The sequence below is a fragment of the Microcebus murinus genome, chromosome 6, assembly GCF_040939455.1.
Source record: "Microcebus murinus isolate Inina chromosome 6, M.murinus_Inina_mat1.0, whole genome shotgun sequence".
NCBI lineage: Eukaryota > Metazoa > Chordata > Mammalia > Primates > Cheirogaleidae > Microcebus > Microcebus murinus.
Window position 1 is genome coordinate 91,932,122 of NC_134109.1, and position 17,738 is coordinate 91,949,859.

At 37.2% G+C, this 17,738-nt stretch overlaps 1 non-coding gene across 1 annotated transcript; it reads left to right on the forward strand.

Moving 5' to 3' along the window:
• The first annotated feature begins 13,454 nt into the window (after positions 1-13,454).
• LOC142871572 (U2 spliceosomal RNA) lies at positions 13,455-13,648 on the forward strand. Its single transcript, XR_012919829.1, has one exon. It is a non-coding gene; the product is annotated as a U2 spliceosomal RNA (small nuclear RNA).
• Positions 13,649-17,738: the final 4,090 nt, after the last annotated feature.

Consider the following 17,738-nt stretch of genomic DNA (forward strand, 5'->3'; position numbering starts at 1 on the left):
CGCATGGCTCATGGTGCTTCAAACTGAAATTAAGTGCTCACATTGAATAACTATGGTTTCCACTTGTTGTCAATGATAAAATATTAGCCTCATTCTCACCAAGTTAAGCCCAAGAAATAAATTCTTTGATAAAATTAAATGGGGCTTCTGCTTTAAGTTAGGGTTAGAAAGAAGTTCATAAGTTGGGGAATCTTATTCTTTCCTAGAATAAAGGCTCTGTTAAATGACTGTTCTGTTACATTTTTAGAACTACTTCTAGGGTGTTAGCCCAGGTTCCCTTTTAGGCCATAACTTGCATGTCTCTGCTTAGAACCATTCCTGCACCTCTCCAAGGTACATGCACCAGAATGTAACCTCCTTACGGATGGGAACTGGGCCTGGTTTATTCCCCCACTATATCTCTGGGACCTAAGGACAGTATTTAGAATGTAGCATTCACACAAATATTTATGTAAGGAATTAATGGAAAATATACATGTACGTTATAAACAAAGATCAACCCTGAAACTTCAGGTTCAAGGTTGTTTAATGATCCCTAATTCCCACAGGACAGAGGCACTTTATATTTCTCCAGAATCTATAAAACACTGATAGGGAATGGGAAGAGACAAGGAAGGGGCTCAGCTTCCAGCAACGACTGATCAGTTATCTGTCATATAAATGGAATCATACAGTACGTTGTCTGGCTTTTTCCACTTAGGAAAATGTTTCTGATGTTCATCTATGTTTTTGTATGAATCAATGTCCTCTGTTATTGCCGAATGGCATATTCTATTGTATGGATATATAATAATTTGTTGATCACTGACCGATGACTGTGTTGTTTCCACTTCAGAGCTATTACAAATAAGGCTGCTATTTACATTTATGTACAAGTGTTTCTATGGACATTCACTTTCATTTCTCTTGGGTAACCAGATAGGAGTGGAATAGTGATTGTGAATGAAGATGCTGAAACATTTTCACACAAATTTTTGCATGTACCTATGTTTTCAATTCCTTTGGGAGCGAAATTGTTGGGCCATTTGGTAAAAGTATGCTTAACTCTATAACTCTATAAGAAACCAAAGTGGCTATACCAACTTGCACTGCTACCAAAAATCCATGAGCATTGCAGTTGCTTCACATCCTTGCTAGTGCAAAGTGTTGTCGCTCTTTCAAATTTTAGCTCTTCTACAAGTAGACCAATCATAGTGTGGGTTTCCTGCTCTTTCAAATTTTAGCTCTTCCACAAGTAGACCAATCACAGCGTGGGTTTCCTGGAGCACACATTTTGCTGATGATTACTGAAAACAAGCTTATTCCTACAATTTCTTCCATAACATTCATCCAATGAACCAAAATGGCGGCATAGCACCATCCATGGTATAGCATCAGGTGACCCATTATCACATGCATCATCAGCTGCCTCTAATCAAGGGTGTTTTGCCTTGGAACCAAGAGTCCAAATAAAGGAATAAGTGTAATCAGTGCCACCTCTATATTTGCCTACTGTATGCATTAAATCCCCCAAATAGGATCTCTTTTCTCTCATTTAGTGACTGCTGTTTTGCTCAAATCCGTTGAAGATTTTGAGTGGCTACAGAGAACTTGGATAGATCACTCTTTAATTTCACTAGATAATCAAAAAGCCACTCTGTAATACAAGTTTAATAGAAAAAGAATGGCAACATCAACTACAGAGCACTCAGAAAATATTGCTTCTTTTGGTTTGGGGACTTACATAGCTGTCCTACAATGAGGATCCTTGTGATATATTAAGGTCTTCACACATATCTGAAAGCATTTTCTATTTTTTTTTAAGATTTCATTTTGTCGAATGTTTAGGTAACTTAAAGTCAAACAAGTTTTTAATGCAGGGCTAGACATATTCCTTAATATGTTAATGTTAATAATGAATACGTAGGAAATGGTTTAAGTATGCAGTCTTTTATGACAATGGTACATTTTTTACCCCAGAACACCTATTAATGTCTCACTTGAGACACAAGTAATCCATCGACTAGCTTCTGAAATGCTGCCCTAGAGACTCCTCAGTTTATTAATATCCAACCTAAAGTGTGTTATACAGAACTGAACACAATATTTTAGATGTTTGCTAGCTATCTCACAGTACAGCAGGGACTATCTCTTCTCCCATTTTATGTATCATGCTTCTATTAATGCAGCCTAAAATAGTATTAACCTATTTAGTGACATTACCATCTTGACTCACTTTGAACTTTTTCATCAACTAAAATCTACCAGACCTTTTTTCTCAAGACTGTTGACCAACAATTCTCCTCAGTTCTGTGTATCACAGTATTTATTTTTGAACACAAATGCTGGAATTTCTATTTGCCCCTATTAATTCTCATCTTATATGTTTTGCTCTCATAATTTCCGAAAGCATTTTCTGATTGGTTTCCAAAATAGGTAGATACTATTAGGTAGATACTATACCTCACTCTTCATCCTAAATCCCCCCTATGAGCTTTGTCTGTATGTTTAACAGTGAGTGTCAGTAGAAAATAAGCAGTTGTGGCATTCCCCCACCACCATCCAACCTCTACCCACTCAAGGGGTTTCACCATAAGTACCCCTCCTGGCCCCTTCTTCCTAGCCAGGAACTGTACTGTTAGAAATGCTGTCAGAGCCCACCAGTATATGTCTAGGACCTTCCAAACTTGTAGGAAAAGTGCTTCCTCATCATGAAAATTGAGGTAGGAGAGGAAGAAGGGTAGAAATCTTACAAGGAACTCATCTTCAACTCCAGGTCCCTCTGTGCCTTTTTATCTCAAATCATAGTTACTTGAGACCTTCAGTGTGATCATCTCTTATTGTCTTGCCTTTGAGCTAAAAGAAGCCTAATTGGCTCACAGTGTCCAATAGTATTCCCAAGACTTGTGTGCCAAGTAGTGGCATTTCCATTTCTCCCTGAAGGAGGTTTGAGTGTCCAGAAAGTGACTTAGATCATACCGTGTTCCAGACTGGAGTTACATCCATCCTATTTACAGCTCTGAGAGTGTTCTACCTCAAGGACACAGTAAAAAATGCAAACACCTAAATATTGAAATAATAAAACAGAAGCACCCGACTCTTGTCCCCCAAATCACTTTTTATAATCATAAAATTTTAGACATATAAAATGTATTAAGATTATAACGCCTGTAGTTCTACTATTCAGCTTAAAAAATGACATGCAGACTATGAAAACCCCATGTGTTCCTCATTGATTCATCACCCTCTTCCCTTCCCAACCCTTATCCTTAGAGGTAAACCACCTCTCAGAATTGGATGTTTATCATAGAGCAAAATATAAAGAAATGTATGGTGATGTGTATGGATCCCTAGGCAATATATTATTTAACATGTTTTTAAATTCTATTCTCAGGATTACTCATGATATAGTGCTGTATTTTTCTGCAACTTCATTTCTTTGCAATTTAGATTTGTGAGCTTTATCAACTTGCTCTATAGTATGCCATTTTATGGATATATCTTAATTTATTTATCCACTCTCCCACTGATGGACAATTAGAGTGTTTCTAGTTTTTGATTTTACCTATCTCCTTATACACCTGAGTGAGAGTTGCTTTAGGGTATATATCTAAAAATGGGGTTACTTCATCAGAGAAAAGGCACAGCTTCATCTCTCCCGCAATTTCCAGAATGTGCCCTAAAAGTATCATGCCAATTTATATTTGCATCAGGAATATAGAAAAGCTCCTATTGCTCTCCAGCACTAATGCTCATTAATATTTCCCATTCTGATGGCTGTGAAATGGTCTGATGTACAGGTTTTTATTTTGTATTTTCCTAATTAGAGGTGTAAAAGCAAAAGTTGAATGGAAAAAGTTAAAACAAGACAGACTTCATTCAAATGTATTCCAATAATGGAGAGAAACCAAAATGCACTCCGAATTCAACTCTGCTGAAAGAAAAGGCAAGAGGATTTTCAAATGCTGGGGTGAGCTAGTGGAACAGTACTGAGGACTTTAGGAGGAAGGTCCATAGATCAATGGGATGTGTCCAGGACACTTAGTCATTCAGAGTTTGCAAATGAATTTTTTCTATGACTGGGTCACCTGTGTTTGCTCATTGGTACCGCTGAATTCAGGTACTATAGGGGGTTCACGATGTCCCCAATAAAGATGGGGTCCCCGGGCAGAACATGTTGTAAGAAATGAAAGAAACAAAGACACAGACACAGAAATAATATTTAAGAAAGCAGGGAAATCAGGTGACCACCAGCACTCCGGTGCCAAGGTGGCAGTGACTGAAACCCAGTACTTGCTTTATATTCTCTTTGCCATACTGCAAAATCCAATGATCTCGTGTGACAAAATCACGGGATACAATGATCAAAGGTCTCAGGGCTCCCCCGAAAATCACAAGGTGTCCTAGCTAATTTCCTTCTCCTTTCTAGAAGTGAAAAACACATAATTCTTCAGTAGGTACAACTCTTTTGATCAAGATAAACTAATTTTATCCCAAGCTCAAGCTATGTACACAGATGTCAATCTTTAACTTCAGTAGCTGCGACCCATTTGATCAAGGAACAAAGAAACTACATGCTTTCCACTGGGAGACTGATTTTATATTAACTGAGGCATTGTTAAGGAAAGGGAGAGAAGAAACTTGGCCCATTGCTCTAACAATGGAAGCCTTAAGATCCTTCTCCCAGGCTGACATATTGCAATCTACCTCTACCGCCATGAGTAGTTTTCATGTCAGACCACCCATGGCTTTTCAGGCATGAGACCCCTTAGGCTCTGAGGTTGGAGCATGCTTTGCTGTGCTCCCAGATCACTGCTGTATGTCCCGCAACTAGGCAGTTAACATCTGCACTTATTTCAGGTTTCTGCTCAGGCAATTCCTTCACCTCTTCTCCTCTGACAGCCTCAGACATAGCATCCCTAAATCCCAGTGGTCTTAATCCCATCAAGGTGCCTTCCCAACTGGAAGACAGAGATGCTATCTCCCAGTCTCCTTGATGGTTACATTTCAAAGGGATGGCTCCCTTTGAGAAAGAAATTCCTAGATTTAAAAAAAAAAAAAAAAAAAAAAAAAAAGCCTCTTACCAGTTTTACAGATTTATATCCCAAATGAGCAGAGAAAGTGCTCTAAGAAAAGGGAAGTCAGGGGCTTAGAATCAGGAAGAAGCCTGCCTAAAGTTTCATTAGGCTGAGAGGACTATGATAAGAACATCTTGTTCAGAGGTTATTGGTGTGTTATCTGATTCTGAGAATTGCCCGTTTATATCTTTTGCTCACTTTTCTACTGAGTTGGTTAGTCTTAATGATTTATAAGAGTTCTTTAATATACTCTGGATACTGTTCTTTCATCAGTTATACATGTTACGTATCTCTCAGTTTGTGGCTTACTTTTTGATTTTTATTGTGTATCTTTTGATAAAAAGCAGTTTTTAATTTGGATGTACCTGAAGTTATCCAGTATTTTTCCCCTGAATTATACTTCTTGTGTGAAGAAAGTCTTCTCTATCCCAAAGACATAAAGCTGGGCTCCTACTGTATTCTAAATTCTGCTTTCCAAATTTAGATCTTCAATTGATTCTTATGTCTGCTGCTTATGCCTTTAGAATACCATTTGTTATATATCAAGTTTCCATATAATTGCAGGTGTATTCATTGATTTACTCAATTTCACTGATCTACTTGTCTATACTGTCACCAAAACCACAACGTCTTATTATAAAGCTAAAGTACACAAATCTTGACATTTAGTGGGCCAACTTATTTTTCCCCAAATTTTCTTTCCTTTAACTGTTTGTTCGTTTGTTTGTTTTTGGCCTAATGCTTTGTTATTGGGTTTTTAAAATCTAATACAAGTGGGAATGGAGATAGGAATCTATTAAAAGGAAAAATTACTGACAATCCGAATGTGCTGTTATCACTATATTATCACTTTGGTCAGTCTGGCCCTGCAGAATAAAGCTCATCCTCTTCTTTCCATTCCTCAAGAATATATGATGCTCTATTCTCCCTATTCCCATGCATGTTTCTAGAAAGAATCTTTCAAAAAAACCCAAAAACTTGGATCCATATGTAGAGCCATAACTCAGTTGCAACTCAGCAAGTAAGGAAAAGATTGAGGCTGGTGATGGTATTATAGGTAATGACTGCTTCTTCCAAAGTACACTTTCTTAGGAATCTTAATTTGCACCCTCTTTAAACACTAACCCTTCCAAGTGGCTATTTAATTGCTGAAATATGCTGATTATTCGCTTTGCCTTTAGCCTTAGTAACATTCTACTGCTACCAATTGGCTCATATCAAATAAAAAGATACAGCAAAAATTTTTAAATTACTGCTACATTCTTTGTACCCTCAGCTTCTGAAAATTTCCTCCCTTGCCAGGCAGAAGTCTGGCAGCAAAATTGTAATGAATAAATAATAATCATTCAAAATTTCCTCCATCCCTCCTCCAAAAAAAAAAAAAAAAAAAAGGCAAATTCAGCTTCTATTCAGCAATAAACTTTCATTAAATCACCATATAATCTTAGTATAAACATCAGATCACTAGCAGTTTGTTCTGACAGTCCTTTGGCTTTTATATGTTAATATTCCTTCCCCTGCCTCGGGTTCAACTTCTCTAAAAACATGAGCACTTCTTTTTTAAACAAAAAGTGAGTTACACTTTTAAAAAGACATCTATAAGCATGAGCTCAGATGACGTATTCCAAACGCCACTTTCAGCATGGTGCAATTGCAAGGCTGTAGCTAACCTCATTTTTTTTATTCTGCTTATTTTTTCCTCCCTCTCTCTAAGGGACAGACAGGACAACATAAAGCTCCCTCCAAGGCAGAGATGATAAAAGTGACTTCTGCTGGCAGAGAAAGCAATTTTCCACTGCAGAATTGTAAATGGATAGGATTCCTTCAAGTCTCTGAGCTGGTCCTTTGGCACCTAGAGTTCCTCTGAGCCAACCTTAAGCCAGACTCTGGATTTTCATCATGAAACTTAAAACCTCAGAATACAGCACCACTATAATTGCGCTTCCTAAATGCCAAGTAAATAATTACCAGGAGAGTTTTTTTTTTTTTTTAATAAAACTGGGATCCCCTTTTTGTGACTTCTCAATTCCACCTCCAGGGATTTATATTAAGGAAACAACAGCATAAAGGTTAAGAAGCAGGGATTCAGGAGCCAAACTGAGTTTGAATCCTAATTTTGCCATTTATAAACTTTGTGCAAGGCATTTAATATGCCTGTGCCTCAGTTTCCTCATCTGTACAACAAGAATAACAATTGTAAACATCTCCTGGGATTATTGTAGGAATAAATAAGTTAATATATTTAAAGTAGATAGACAAGTACTGGTACATAGGAATCTCTATATGAGAGTTTGCTGTTATTAAATAACTAAGGGTAAGAATGTTCATCATAGAATTGTTTCTAAGCGGAAGAATTTTTTTAAAAAAAATCTAAATGTGGGAGGCCAAGGCAGGGGGACCGATTAAGGACAAGATTTCAAGACCTGCCTGAGCAACATAGCGAGACCTCATCTCTATAAAAAATTTAAAAATTAGCTGGGCATCATGGTGTGCGCCTATAGTCCGAGCTACTTGGGAGGCTGAGGCAGGAGGATCACTTGAACCCAGGTGTTTGAAGTTGCAGTGAGCTGTGAGCTAAGCGAATGCACCCTAGCCCAGGCAACACAGTAAAACCGTCTCAAAAAAAAAAACCTAAAATGTTCGTTGATACTCAGTTAAATAAATAATGGATTATTAAAAAGCCAAATAGCCATTGGAAATAACGACGTATAGCACACAGCTTAGGGAAGCCCCAACAGCATAGCAGTCATACCCAGGTTAAAAAGGAAGACATGTTCTTTAAAAAAAGAAGAAAAAAGTATATTGACCTACTGGGAAAGATCGGTCACCTATTATGGGTACTGGCACTCTGGAGAGTAATCTTCCATATTATGTAATTAGAATAGGAGCAGAGAAAATTCAGACATTTAAGGAGTCAAAGTTATTTCCTACGTACGGTTTCTAACAAAATTACTTGAGGCCAATTCCAGCAAACAAAATTAAAAGTTTAGAATAAAGACAGGCCAGGTGCGGTGGCTCACGCCTGTAATCCTAGCACTCTGGGAGGCTGAGGTGTGCGGATCACTCAGGTCAGGAGTTCGAAACCAGCCTGAGCAAGAGCAAGACCCTGTCTCTACTATAAATAGAAATGAATTGGCCAACAAATATATATACAAAAAATTAGCCGGGCATGGTGGCGCATGCCTGTAGTCCCAGCTACTCGGGAGGCTGAGGCAGCAAGATCACTTGAGCTCAGGAGTTTGAGGTTGCTGTGAGCTAGGCTGACGCGACGGCACTCACTCTAGCCTGGGCAACAAAACAAGACTCTGTCTCAAAAAAAAAAAAAAAAAAAAGACAAGGTATCCAAGAAGCTATGGACATAACCAAAGGGAATGAGAGGGCCAAAAAGCCCACAAATCAGAAAAAACTGAGCTATAGACCTTAGAAATTTAGACAGTCAGTCTAAACTGGAATAAGTCAGAGCAGTCTGGAAACCACCTTTTACAAATAAATAAAGGGGTGCAAAGCAAGAACTATGGTAAGGGCCTAAAACTCTGCAAAGGTACAGGCATAGCTAGAAATAATAATAACCAGCCACTGTCCCCTTGTTTGCTTTCCTACAATTGCTGCTCAAGAATCACTCATAGCTGATAGTGATAAAGATTCTTAACTTTCCCTATAGATAACATCACCCCTGTGAAACCCAAGGCTAGTTTTTGAGATATCTTCCAGGCTATCCATTTCAGTGGATGGATGATCCAACCAGACCAGTGGCCTATACTAAGGAACGGACTCAACTGGTATTGTGACCCCTCACCCAAGAACCATCTCAGCAATGAAAACAATTTCTACCCCTATGGTTCTACCTAGAACCCAGCCAATTAGCAAACCTAATTGCCTAGCCTTTAGCCTGCCAAACTGTCTTTAAAAACCCTTTCTCCCAAATTTTCAAAGAGATGAATTTGAGAAATTTCTCCCATTCCCTTACATGGTGCCTGCAATAATAAACCTTTTCTCTGCTGTAACACATCTTTCTCAATATATTGGCTTCCTATTGGGCAGTGAGAAATGAACCTGGTTGTGCAGTAACAGTCTTAGAAAGAGGTCTTTAAGAAAGTAGCTTTAACAAGTATCTCATTTAAAATTTAATGATGAGGCCAGCCCATGGTTCACACCTGTAATCCTAGCACTTTGGTAAGCCAAGGTGGAAGACTTACTCGAGCTCAGGAGTTGGAGACCACCCTGAACAAGAGTGAGACCCCATCTTTACTAAAAATAGCAACAATTAGACAGGTGTGGCGGCTCATGCCTTTAGTTCCCAGCTACTCAGCAGGCTGAGGTAGGAGGACTGCTTGAGCCTAGGAGTTTGAGGTTGCCATGAGCTATCATGACACAACTGCATTCTAGCTTGGGCAACAGAGTGAGACCCTATCTCAAAAAACAAAATAAAATTTAATAATGAGCTATCAACCAGCACAGAAATTGAAATTAAAAACCAGGGAAAACAACATAGAAAACTATCAATAAAACAGAAAATAAGTATTATTGATAAGGACATGGAGAAATTGAAACTCTTGTACACTGTGGAAATGTAAAATGGTACAGCTGCCATGGAAAACAGTATGGTGAGTCCTCAAAATTAAACAGAATTACTGTATGATTCTGCAATTCAACTTCTAGGTATATAGCTAAAAGAAATGAAAGATACAAAGAGGTATTGGTACACCCATGTTCGTAGCAGGATCATACCCAATAGCTAAAACATGGAAGCACCTCAAGTGTCCATCAATGCATGGATGGACAAGTCAAATGTGTTATATACACACAATGGACTGTTACTCAACTTTAAAAAGGAAGGAAATTCTGACATATGCTACAACATGGATGAACTTTGAAAACAACATGTTGTAGAAACCAAGACTTTAACCAGGTGTCCCCAAACTACAGCCTGCGGGCCACATGTGGGTGTTTTTGCCCGTTTTTGTTTTTTTACTTCAAAATAAGATATGTGCAGTGTGCATAGGAATTTGTTCATAGTTTTTTTTAAACTATATAGTCTGGCCCTCTAACGGTCTGAGGGACAGTGAACCAACCCCCTGTTTAAAAAGTTTGAGGACAAAAAAATAATAATAAAAAATAATAAAAAGTTTGAGGACCCCTGCTAAGCTCTCTAAAGGTTCACTCAAAAACCACTAACGTGAGGCAGACCGATTAACGGGAGAAAAAAAACATAGAAATTGATTTAACGTGTATATACGGGAGCCTTCAGAATGAAGGCTGCAATGGGGTAGACAGGCTAATATACCATCTTGAGGTAACACAAAGAATGTAGGCTCAGGGCATGGCCAAAAACAGGTTTTGTGGCCAGACAGATTACGGGAGGGAGAAAGGAAGAGGTTTGGCTAGGAAAGATGGTCTTGTTGTGTAGATGAAACTGCACAGGCAGCAGCTCTCAGAAGGAACAGATGGTAAATGTTTCTTTGCAGACCTTTAAAAGGTGTCAGACTCTCAGTTATCTTTCCTGGATCAGACCAGAGAAGGCCTGGATGCCTCAAGGCAGATTCTCTACAGAAGGTAACGCCCCCTCCAAAAGATAGCTTTGCAATGGTACTTCTGTCTCCTGGACCTGTGGCAGCCACCTCAAAATATGTCAAAGAAATATATTTTGGCGAAAATATTCTGATTTCCTTCAATGCTAAGTGAAATAAACCAGTCACAAAGAGAAAAATACTTTATGATTCTACTTATATGAGCTACATAGAGTAGTCAAAAATCATAAGAGACAGAAAGTAGAATGTGGTTGCCAGGGCCTTGGGAGAGGGGGAGCATGAAAGGTTATTATTTAATGTGTATGGTTTCAGTTTGAGAAGATGAAAAGTTATGGAGGTGGATGGCAGTGATGGCTACACATTATAAATATATTTAATACCACCAAACCGTATACTTAAAAATGGGTAAGATGGCAAATTTTATGTTATGTGTATTTTAAAATAAAATAATTGGAAAAACTAGGAAAAGAGCAAATTGAATGCAAAGTAAGCAAAAGGAAAGAAACAATAAAGAGCAAAAAATGATATAGAACACAGAAAAACAATATAGAAAATGAATGAAACCAGAGACTGATATTTTTGAAAAGAACAATGGACAAAACTCTATCCAGACTGACCCTGTAAAGAAAATAAAATACAAATTACCAATATCAGGAAGCAATAAGGTGCTTTCAGAGTCCACAGGCATTGCAATGACAAAGAGGAGTATCATGAAAACTTTATGCCAATAAATTTAACAACTTAGTTTAAATGAAAAATTTCATTCAATCATACAAACTGTGGGAGGTCACTCAGGAAGAAACAGATAACCTAAATAGCCCTATATCTAATACAAAAAATTGAAATTATAGTTAAAAACTTTCCCACATAGAAAATTCCAGGCCCAGATAGTTGTATTGGTAGATTCCACCACACATTTAAGGAAGAAATACTATTAAATACCTACAAAATCTACACAGACTCTTCCATAAAATTGATGATGAACGCATACTATACTAAGGGTACTATACTAAGTACCTACCCATCGTAAACACAGAAACTAATTTAACATTTTATCAAATCAATCTAACAAAATATAAAAAACATATAAACTTTTCATGACTAAACGTGGTATACCATCATAATACAAAGCTGGGTAAACATTTAAAAATCAGCGTAACTAGCAATTATCAATAGGTTAAAGAAAAATATAATCATCACAATAGTCGCAGAAAATGCGTTTTACAAAATCCAAGATTGTTCATGATTTAAAATAACACTTAGAGAACTAGGATAGAAGAAGAGAACTTTCTTAACGTGATAAAAAACATCTACAGAAATCCTATTAATAGCTAATAAGAAGCTAGTATCTACTTAACAATATAAGACTGACTACCCTACTCTCAGAAACAAGGAAAGAAAGCCCATTCTCACTTCTCCTATTCAACATAATACTGAAGTTAGCCAGTGAAATAAGAAATAAAAGATAAACAGATCACAAACAAATAAAACTGTCCTTATTTACAAATGACATCATTATCTATGAAGAAAATTCCAAAGGAAAAAAAAAAGGCTACCAGAACTAGCAAGTTTAGCAAGGTCAGAAAATACAAACTACATATACAAAGGTCAGTCATATCTATGCACAGTCAATGAACGTTATAATTTTTTTTAATATCATTTACAATAGCAGCAGTGTGGCATTGGGATAAAGACTTAAAAATAGATATAGGAAACACAGAATATAGAAATAGATTCACACATATATGGTCAACTGATTTTCAACAAAGACACAAAGGCAAATTTAATGGAGAAAAATAGTCTTTTCAACAAATGGTGCTAGCCCAATTGCATATTCTCATTTTTTAAAAAAATCTCAATCTTATACTTAGCACTATATACAAAATTGATTTTTCCAACTTCAAAAGCATGATCTATAAATGAAAAAAATAGATAAACTGGACTTAATCAAAATTAAGAACTTCTGCTATTCAAAGACATTGTTAAGACAATGAAAAAGGCCACAAACTGGAAGAAAATATTTACAAATCACATATCTGATAAAGGACTTGTGTCCAAAATACATAAAGACCTCCCCCCAAACTCATTAAATAAGAAAACAACTCCTGCCAAAAAAGATGAAGATTTTGACACTTCAAAGAATATATGAGAATGTCAAATAAGCACGTACAAGTATGCTTAATTTCATTAATCATTGAGGAAATACAAATTAAAACCATAATAAGATACCACTTCACACATATTAGAATGGCTAAAATTGAAAAAAGGGACACCACCAACTGCCAGGAAAGTCACAGAACAACTCCAAGTCTCATAACAATTTGCACTGGGCATGCAAAATGGTACAATCGCTTTAGACAATGATCAAGCAATTTACTGTAAACAAATACACATCATACAACCCATCAACCTCAATTTACCCAGAAAAATGAAGGCGTATGTCCACATACTTATACATGAATCCTCATAACAGGTTTATGTGGAATGACCAAAAAATCCAAACGTGAATATTTTTCAACTTGTGAAAAGATAAGAAAAACTTTGGTACAATCAAAAAATAAAATATTACTTGGAAAACTAAAACAACCAAAACTACTGACTCAATTAATAAAATGGATGAATCTCAAATGCATAATGCCAAGTGAAACAAAGCAGAGGCGAAAGGTTACGTATTATAAGCTATCATTTATATGACAATCTAGAAAAAGTACACCCCTAAGGATAGTACACAGATGAGTGATTGTCAGAGGCTGGGGTAGGGGAGGGGCTGACTACAGGACACAGAAATTTTAGGGAGTAGTGCAACTTACTTCGTTTGATTTTGGTCATTATTACAGAGATATCCAAGTTAGTAAAAAATGCACAAAATGTTGCTTCTCAGCCTTTGGGCTAAGATTGAGCATAGTATCTGTTCTTACCAGTTTAATATCTGTCATGTTCCTCTATTCGAGAACAACATATTAAATCGATTTTTGGAGCAGGAAGATGAAATAAGAGCTTGCTTTGTCCCCACTCCACATATCAACCTAGTAGTGTAGTATCTCCAGGAATGGTGCATTCCCAGCCAGGGGATTAAAAAATAAATAAACTCACAAAAGTGTACATTTAAAAGGGTGAATATCATATATAAATTATACCTTAATGAAGAAAATTAAAAATAAGAGAAAAATATAACGCAAACTGAAACGTAACATGCTTTTTTGAGACAGAGTCTCACTCTGTTGCCCAGCTAAAGTTCCATGGCATCAGCCTAGCTCACAGCAACCTCAAACTCCTGGGCTCAAGCGATCCTCCTGCCTCAGCCTCCAGAGTAGCTGGGTCTACAGACATGCGCCACAATGCCCGGCTAATTTCTATTTTTAGTTGTCTGGCTAATTTCTTTTTTTTAATTTTTAGTAGAGACAGGGTCTCGCTCTTGCTCATACTGGTTTCAAACTCCTAACCTCAAGCAATCCTCCCGCCTCAGCCTCCCAGAGTGCTAGGATTACAGGCGTGAGCCACCTCACCCGGCCTGTAACATGATTTTGAACTAAGTGAAGGTATGTAAGAAAAGACAATTCTTTTGACCTTTATACTTAGGACCCTGTGCAAGCAGCAGAGTTTTAGTCACATAGGCGTCTACATTTTGAGAAGGATCATATGACACACTATACCTCTACAGTGAGTAAATATACAAAGTTATATTTTATTCATTTTCAGGTTTTAGAATAGACATACGGACACAACACTTCATTATAGTTGCAGAATACAATGTATAAAATTTATCAATCTTCTTTATTCTCAGCCCAAACTGTATCTTTGTGTGAACTACAAAATGACACTCCTTCCTCAAGACACTTTACACTTCAGTAACTATACAAACCAATGGTGACTATGAATGAATGGGACTCCTTGCAATTGCCTGTTTAGCCATCAACTATGGGCTGCATAAATTAATACAATTAGGAATAGAAAAGAGGGAGGATTGCTAATGATGTACGTTTGTATGTTTTACCTAACAGGGAAATCAAGAAATCTCTCTAAGTTTACTTTATCAAGAAAAGAAGATTTAAGTTTATTATTTAAAATTATAACAGTAAGCCAAAAGAATATATTTTTGACTAAAATTTGGAAATTGGAGAAGAGATATGTATTACTGTATGTGAGCTAAGTTTTTTTTACTAGTGTAGAGATTCGTTGATAAACTCAGAATGGGTTATAAGATTTCGAGTTATGAAAGATGCCATCAGAAAAATAAAAACAGTAATCATGAAAAACTCCTGCATATAGAAAGTTAGATGACAGGATGAGGAGATGGTGTTGGACAGAAGACTAATTTTTTATTTCATACTATTCGATATTGTATTTTTGTTATGTATTTAGATTACTTTTATAATAAATTTTAATAATGGTACTGCACATTATAAATAAATGGTTATGGGCTGCAAGCAGTGGCCCACACCCGTAATCCCAGCACTTTGGAAGGCTACGGTAGGAGGGTCATTTGAGGCCAGAAGTTCAAGACCAGCCTGGGCAACATAGTGAGACCCTGTATTTATCCCCCTCCAAAATTTTAATGTATATTTATAGTGTGTGTGTGTGTGTGTGTGTGTGTGTATATATATATATATATAATTTTATAAAAGCTTTATAAAAGCTATACAAAATAGTAATTTTTCTTATCTCTGGATTATGGATTATAATTCTAATTTTAGATTTTGCCTATTTTTAATCTTCCCAACTAGTATTGTATACTCGTAATGTCACACTTTACAAACAAAATTATTAAATTATCACCATCAAAAATCAAGATGCTACAGCAAAAGGAAACAATCACTAGAGTGAACAGACAACCTACAGAATGAGAGAAAATATTTGCATGCTATACATCCGACAAAGGGGATAACTAGAATCTACAAGGAACTCAAGCAAAACACCACTAAAAAAAAAAATCAAACAACCCCATTAAAAAGTAGGCAAAAGACAGGAACAGAAGCTTTTCAAAAGAAGATAGAATGGCCAGTAGACACATAAAAATTCTCAACATCTCTAATTATCAGGGAAATGCAAATCAAAACCACAATGAGATATCACTTAACTCCAGTGAGAATGGCTTTTATCAATAAGTCCCAAAGCAACAAATGTTGGCATGAATATGGAAAGATAGGAACACTCATACACTGCTGGTGGGACTGCAAACTAGTACAACCTCTTTGTAAAGTAATATGAAGATACCTCAAAGTACTAACAGTAGAGCTACCACTTGAACCAGCAATCCCATCACAGTATTTACCCTGTATACACCCAATATTTGGGTAAATACTGGGATTTACCCAAAGGAAAAAAAAAAAAGATATTCTATTAAAAAGACACCTGCATTTGAAGGTTTGTAACAACACAATTCACAATTGCAAAAATGTGGAAACAACCCAAGTGCCCATCAATACATGAGTGGATTAATAAAATGTGGTATATGTACTATATATGGAGTACTACTCAATCATAAAAAGGGAAATGGTGAACTAATACCTCTTATATTAACCTGGATGGAGCTGGAGAGCCTTCTTCTAAGTGAAGTATCACAAGAATGAAAAAACAAACACTACACATACCATTAAATTGGAACTAACTGATCAGCATTTATGGGCACATTTGGAAATAACATTCATCCAAAATCAAGCAGGTGGGATGGGATGGGTAAATTCACACCTAACAGGTACAATGCACACTATCTGGGGGATGGGCACACTTACAACTTTGACTCAAAAGGTACAAAAAACAATTTATGTAACCACAACATTTGTACCCCCACAATGTTCTGAAATAAAAAAAATTGAGATGCTAAAATTCATTCTAAGATATGATAGCAAACTTATCAACTGTTCCATCTACCTATGTTATCTCCCTGTATTTCTGGCCAGAGTTGGGAAATGTTTGTGTGGGAACAAGCAAGACAAAAACCAAGGGCTGAACCCCCTTGGGAAGGACAAAGGTACATGGTGGGTGGAGAAGCAATATGGTGCCTGCTGTCTCGGCTCAGGTCTGTGGTGATGGGAAATGACCCCAAAGGGGCTGGCATCCTGGTGCTTTGTCTTCAAGAAGCTCCCAGTTCACTGGCAGTGGCAGCTTTGGGGCTTGTTAGGGTAGAAATGCTCTCCAGCAGCTCAGAGACCTACTGACTTTCCAGAGATGCAAGGGAGGGAGAAACAAACTGCTCCAACTTGCCCTTCTCACTGGTCTCCAAGTCTCTCAGGGGTTGATCTCTGCTGGTTTCTTGCTCCTTGTTCTGCTCCACAACTTAAACTTCCTGTGGAGTCTCTGGTAGGTTCTGGCACTTTTCCCTCAGAATTACACTTGATCTATGTTTGCCTGTTTCTTTTTCATCTAAAACTTTTCGTTCTTTCTGAGACAATCGGGCAGCTGGTGTCCCTGGGCAGCCATCTTGTCCTTTGACCAGTTTTAATAGAGCAATGAAACCCAGGAAATCTTTCTGGGGTGTTATGATTTCCCTGGGATTGGGAAAGAATCACAAGGCTCTATATCTTTGGTCCTGCCTTAGGTCACCACTTTCAAGGAGTTTAGAAGAAGGTTCAGATGGTATGCAGATGACAGCTGGAAGCAGAATTCAGATTTAAAAAAATCTCCTTTTTTATGCTGGAAGCACTAACCAAAACCAACAGCAAGAAATTTAGCAGTTAATATATGTAACTTCCTCTATTTGGGCTTTAAAAAATTATATACAGCTGTTCATGTTTAAAACAAAAGTAGAGAGAGATCTGAGAAAGTTCTGGCCAGAATCTCTGCATCAGCCAAAAGCATCATCCAGCTGCTGACAAAACTGATGTGATCTGGTCTGCATTAGAAAGGTGATGTCCAGATGAAGAAAGGGCCTGGTTCCAGTGCACCTCATGCTGCTGAAACCACATATCATCTTCTCTGCTGGGTGCCACAGTTTTAGAGAATCAAGAACAAACAAAGCATGCAAAGAATAAATCTGGAATAATCAAGAAATGTAGAAGATACATCATTGAGAGATCATTCTGGGGAAATGAGGGTATTTTCCCAGAGAAGAGAGGATGTATCTGAAAGTAGTGTTGAGTAGATGATAAATTAGACCAACTCTGTCCTGTTGTAGGTGGCAGAGACACAGGGCCAGTGAAAAGAAGATACATGG